Raw genomic sequence first — 6,000 nt, 5'->3', positions numbered from 1 at the left:
GCGGGGAAACTGAGGATCCCAGAGCTAGGGGACTTGCCCCAGGTCCCGGTTAGAAAGCGGCAAGTGGTTTTGAAGTCTGGCTCCACTGCCAAACTCATCTCCACTATGACATTGAAAATAACCCAACACGGTGAGCAGGAGAGCTCCGTGTGCGAGAAAAATCTGCATTTTCAAAGCAGAGAAAGACCAGGAGATTCTCTACTTTGCAGTCTTCCCTTCATACGCACACACCCCAGTCTCAGAAGCAAATCCTAGGATGACAGTTAAGCCATTCAAGGTCGGCAGAGCCCCTGGAGCAGCCATGTCTGCAGAGGTGGGAAAGGAGCCACTGAGAGAGGTGCGCTCGGTCCCACTGCAGTGAGCTGTGGCCTCCCGATTTCCCGGGACCTTGGGTGTGGGAAAGAGCAGGCAGACCGTCGGCAAATTCACATACTTTTACCAGCCAGACTACATGCATTTCAACTCTGCTTCTTCTCCATGAACCAAATGCCACCTAGAACTGCAGGACCCCACCCCTAGCCCTGAACCTCAGTGTCCTGATGCCAGGCGGTGAGTCAGCCCCAGGAGGAAGGAGGATTCCTGGAAGCCAATCCCACACTGGGGTGACTAGAAACAACTTACCTGTACACCTATGCACTAGACACCTTTATGCCATAGGAAGCACCTATGAGCCACGTAGGTACAGCCCATTCAGCCCAAAGGAAGCCTAGCCCAGCTCACCTCCCCACAGCACCCATCCATCCTCCAACGCCCGTGGCCACTCCACCCGCCACACCTGGAGGAGTGTCACAGAAGGGAAGACAGACTGCACAGAGATGGTGGGCTTAGCCCATTGTGGTTAAATATCTCACTTGTGCAAAGTTTTGTACAGCACCTGCCCATGTGAACACGTGGCTGGAGGTCTTGGCAGGCCGGCACCCCTGCTGAGGAAGGAGCCACAGGTCAGGCCTTTTTACACAAATCCCAGTCTTGATTCTTGACCCTCCCTTACCACCCTGGCCACAAGACAGACCAGCCAAAGGTGTCCAGCAGTTGGTGGGACCAGCTTCCTAGGAGGCACCCTGGCCTGGGAGCTCTGCCCGAGAGGGCCCTCCCCATCGGACGAATGACCCAGTTGCCACCCTCCTTCCTGTGGCATGAGGCTTGAGTTTGAGTCCCACCAAAGACAGCTGGAAAAACAAAGGCCGCCTCAGAGGAAGCTGAGGACCCAGGGAGATGTGGATAAATCAAGAAAACTGCAGGGGTCAGCCCCATGGCCGAGTGGTTAAGTTCACACACTCTGCTTCGGTGGCGCGAACCACTTTCACCGGTTCCGATCCTGGGTGAGGACATGGCACCGCTCATCAGGCCATGCTGAGGCGGCGTCCCACATGCCACAACTAGAAGGACAAGTAAAATATGCAACTATGTACTGGGTAGATTTGGGGAGAAAAAGCAGGAAAAATAAAAAAGATTGGCAACAGTTGTTAGCTCAGGTGACAATCTTTAAAAAAAAAAAGGAAAAATGTAGTTGTATTTTGGCAGGGGACCCTAAAGTGATGTCAGCTCCTGATAGGGCCAGGGGATGGGTCACCCTGAACTTGACCCTCTTTCTCCTGGAGGCCCTGCCATGTGGCTCCTAGGAGGAATCTGGACCCTGAGCATCGGCTCTGAGCATCCCTGTGATAAGGCACCTGAGTGCACCTGAGCTGCCACCTGCAACGAGTTGGCTCCGGCACCCAGAGGATCTGAATAGACGTCCCTTGCACTTTCCACTTATTTCACTGCTTTTCTACATCCGGGGTCTTGTATTCAACCCCAGAACTTATGAGCCTTCTCCCTGTAGATCGGCAATTCTGAGGGTGGTTCTCCTGGCTTCTCAGCAGGTCCAGGAGGCTGGAGCCCAGGGCCAGGAGCTGGGATTTGCTTGAATGCAGCACACCGTCTACTGGACTTCCCCACCTCTGTCTGGCTCTCTTCCCACCTTTGCTCCCTGGGGTCGCCTCTCTAGAAGGCATCGTCTCAGCCCAGATTCCGGGGTGGAGCACTGAGGGCAGAGCCCCAGGAAGGGACTGTGCAGGTGGGCACCCTGCTCAGGGGCCGACAGGGCCCTGGCCCCTGGAAGGTGAGGTGGTGATCACCCCGTCATAGGTGACATCCCATTTACAGAGAATCTCGGTGGAGGGAGTGGGAGGGGAGCCTGGGTTTCCTGGTGATATAGGCTGGGCAGGTGAAGGGGCGGCGTGGTGAAAGACTGTGGAAGGCAGCTGCAGAGACTTGAAGACAGAGCATGGCATCCCTGGGGGCCTGCCGTGAAGGCTGAACAGCTGCAGCTGCTCCCCTGGCATGGCCAGCGTGTGGCTGAGCTACGGGGTGGTAGCTGTGGGCTCTCACGGCCCTCCACATCGCGGTCAGTACCTACAGGCAGTGAGGGCGCCCGGAGCCTGGTCAGGGAGGTTCAGACAGGTGCCCCTGGAGTCCTGGGCTCTCTGAGCTGGAAGGGGCAGTCCCTCTCCCTGACAGAGGACAGAGGCCCCCTTACCTGGAGGCCAGAGGTCATGCCAGGCCTCCCAGGCCTTGTGTAAGCATCGTCCTCCTCACCTCGGCTGGTCTCCCCCCGCTCTTCTAGAATAATGACCAGGGTCAGATCCCAGCACAATGCCAGACAGAAATCCTGCAAACAGATTAAACCCAGAGAACACAAACCATTAGGACCCAGGGAAATGGGGCGGGTGGACCCACAAGGACTGGCACAGGGTAGGTGGTGATGAGGGTTGGTGACACGGCTGTGCTGGCCCAGGCTCCCTACTGAGGTCCTGGCCCACAGAAGGTGGTCTTCAGTGAGCTAGGTGGAGATGCAGCACGGCTGGTCAGTGTGCAGAGAGGGTCAGCTGTCCTCTGGAGACCAGAGCTGACACCGTGGAGCTGGGCCCCTCGAGTCAGCAAAGGCGACTGCAACCCCAGTGGTGGGGACTGGCAGCTCCGGCCACTGAGGCAGGGACAGCTTCTCCAACTAGCTCGCTGGCCACAGGCAGGACCACAGCCCAGGAGTGGGGAGTCACATCCTGCCTCCGGGGACCTCGCTGCCCGTGGCTCCCTGCGGCTGTTTGGGTGATGGTGCTGAGAGGCGGGTGGTCCACATGCCCGTCAGCAGGCATGAGGGATGGAGGCCCAGGGCCTGTGGGGGCCACCACTCAACCCACAGCCCCACACAGCTTCCGCCTCCCCGTCTTTACCTGGTCCCCCTGCCTCTGGGATCACCTTCCAGGAGCTACAGCCCCCCTCAGACTCCGCCTCGAAGAGTCAGAGGCAAACACACTTCGTTAAACTTATTGCTAAATCACTACCCACACAACACGTATTTCTCTCTAATTCAGTGTGGCTGGTGCCAGGAGACATCACTGCATCCTCGGCTGTGCCCGGGATGCTGCAGACCCTTTGCCGAGCTCTCCTGCAGGGCTGGGATGAGGCCCCAAAATCCTCCCCACAGGCAGCAGATGGCCACCCCAACATGACCTGGCTCGGCACAAAACGAGGGAGCCTGAACACGGGGGGAAAGTGCGGAATTAGCACGGAGCATGAGGACAAAGTCACAGACACCTGGGGAGATAACGCATCCTCAGAGAGAGCTTAAGAGGTCAGAGGATTTGGGCCCTTCAGAAAACGCCTCAAACCAAGTCTCGGGGCAGCGTCCTGCAAACAGCGCTGTCCCCCCTTTTTGGGGTGAAGATGGGGCTGTTCCAGCACCAGGCCCTCACCGTGGGTTCTTGTCTGTAGCTGCATCCCGTCTACGCACAGCTCGGAGGCTAAAACCACACACGCCAATCATCACTGAGTGTCACAGCTGGGCTCCCACTGGGGTCAGGGTGACCGGTCTCCGTGGGGCTCTCCCCGGGGTCAGGTGGGTGGCCGCAGCTGGCTCTTCTCACTCTTGCAGGCTTGGCTTGCGGCTGGTGGTGGCAGGATGACATGGGGAGGAAGGAGTGGCCCATAATTAGGTAACGTGAATGATAATAGAGTTCCCTATGGGACCGCTGCACTTCTTGAGGATTGATCCTCTGACACTCCTGCTGAGGCCCTTAGTCACCTAAGGACTCCTTTTGGTAAAGGCCAGGAGGAGGAGGAGTCCCTTTTCTTCAGAGCTGAACCCCTGCAGTCTCTCATTTCTCTATCAAGCAGTTTGTTCAGACTTTACAGACACAATTCTTTCCAATTTTAAAGCCAAATTAAAAAGGTCAGCCTTCCCCATTCACTCCAAAGTTCCTCAAGGCTGCTCTGGCCTAGCAAATTCCTCCTAGGTTCCTCTTACCGAGGGTATGTACCAGTACCCCTTAAGACACCTAGTCTTAAGACCTTAACGAGCTCATGTAAACTCTTGGACTGTCAACATAAAATAAGGAGGTCTGGGTTTCAGGAGAATTCACCAGGGTCACCTGAAGAATGCAGTGATCCGGGGGGCTCAATGAGCCCCTATTGGTACCAAATGCTGGTTCAGTGTAGATTGCAAGTGGTCTCCGATGGGTTTCTTTGACATCCTGCCACGACTATGCCAGGAAATGTTGACAAAAATAATCTGTAACCAATCTATAAATGAAAATTTGGGTGAGTTTATTCTGAGCTAAAATGTGAGGACCATGGTCCAGGGCCTTTCTTCCCAGTGGAAGGAAGGGCACCAAAGAAGTGGGGTGTACAGAGCGGTTATATACCCCCAAGCAGGATGTTTCACATGTGATTGAAATGTCCCTTTTACAATGGTCACGAGACTGCTCTGTCGACACAGCGATTGATGGACACAGCAGGTAGGTCTGCTGTCTCAGTGGACACAGCAGAATGGCAGGTCTGTTGTTTTGAGCTGAGTGGTCACAGGTGAGCTGGGTGGTCAAAGATGAGCACGACAATCAGCTCCTAGCCTAAGGAAAGATGCTTATCCTTAAGGAAACGCCAGTGTTGGGGGAAGTTGCACCTTTATCTTAAGGGCATTTGTTCTTGCCATAGGAAATGTTTAAAGCAGATATACAATGCATGCTTGATGACCGTGTCAGGCCCCTGTGGAGAAAGAAAGTCAGGCCAAATTAGGTTTACACCAAATGGCTTCCTCATATACTCCAATACATCCTATTGCTCGCCATTTCGATTTGTCAGGCCACATGTGGCTATTGAGTACTTGAAGGGCGGCATTGTCATTGGTTTTTATGGTTACTGATTTTTAATGTTACTGAGGTACTAGACTTTTAATTTTATTTAATTAGAATTAATTTTAATGTAAAAAGGCATTTGCCACTCCATATTGGACAACACATCTCTAAGAAGTGACCTGGAGAGAGGTTGCACAAGTAGGGGGACCTGCAACCCTCCCCTGGTGCCCAATGAGTGCTCTGTGTCTCTACCCCCTAGAGTAGATGGCGTAGTTGGCAATAACAGGAACAGATGATTGAAAGTTATAAATGATTTGATGCGAGCCATTCCATACTTGGGACTGGTAATCAGAGAAGACATCCTGAAGGAAATTCCACTGTAGGTGAATCCTGGCATATGAGTATGAAACACATGGTAAAGGAGAAGGGGATGAATGTGTTTCTAGACAGGGAAGAAATCATTTGAGAGGGAATTTACAAATTTACCCATGGTCTTGCCAAGTGATGACCCGTGCTCCCCCTCACCATCATAAGATGGCCTGGTGCAATTTCAGTCCTCTGTGCCCAGAGGTATAAATTTGATTTAATTTGTTACACTCTTGTAATGTGATCATGGCCTTGGATTATGTAGCAAAGTGTCCTAATTTTTCAGATATGCAAACTGAAATGGGGTGAAATATCAGGATGTCTACTTGACTTTAATATTTCAGTGAAAATATGGGAGAAAGCATGGGTGGCAGGTCTGAATAATTTACACATTGGATGAAATATGGTTTTAATTGGATGAAGTTTACATTGTTAAATCAGGTCATGGATGTTTCCAATATTGTTCTCCTTTTCTACCTGTTTCAAAAATTTTCTTTAAAAAAGTAAAACACATTCACAT

The sequence above is a fragment of the Equus asinus genome, chromosome 11 (assembly GCF_041296235.1).
Source record: "Equus asinus isolate D_3611 breed Donkey chromosome 11, EquAss-T2T_v2, whole genome shotgun sequence".
Classification (NCBI taxonomy): domain Eukaryota; kingdom Metazoa; phylum Chordata; class Mammalia; order Perissodactyla; family Equidae; genus Equus; species Equus asinus.
This window is presented reverse-complemented; position numbering follows the sequence as displayed.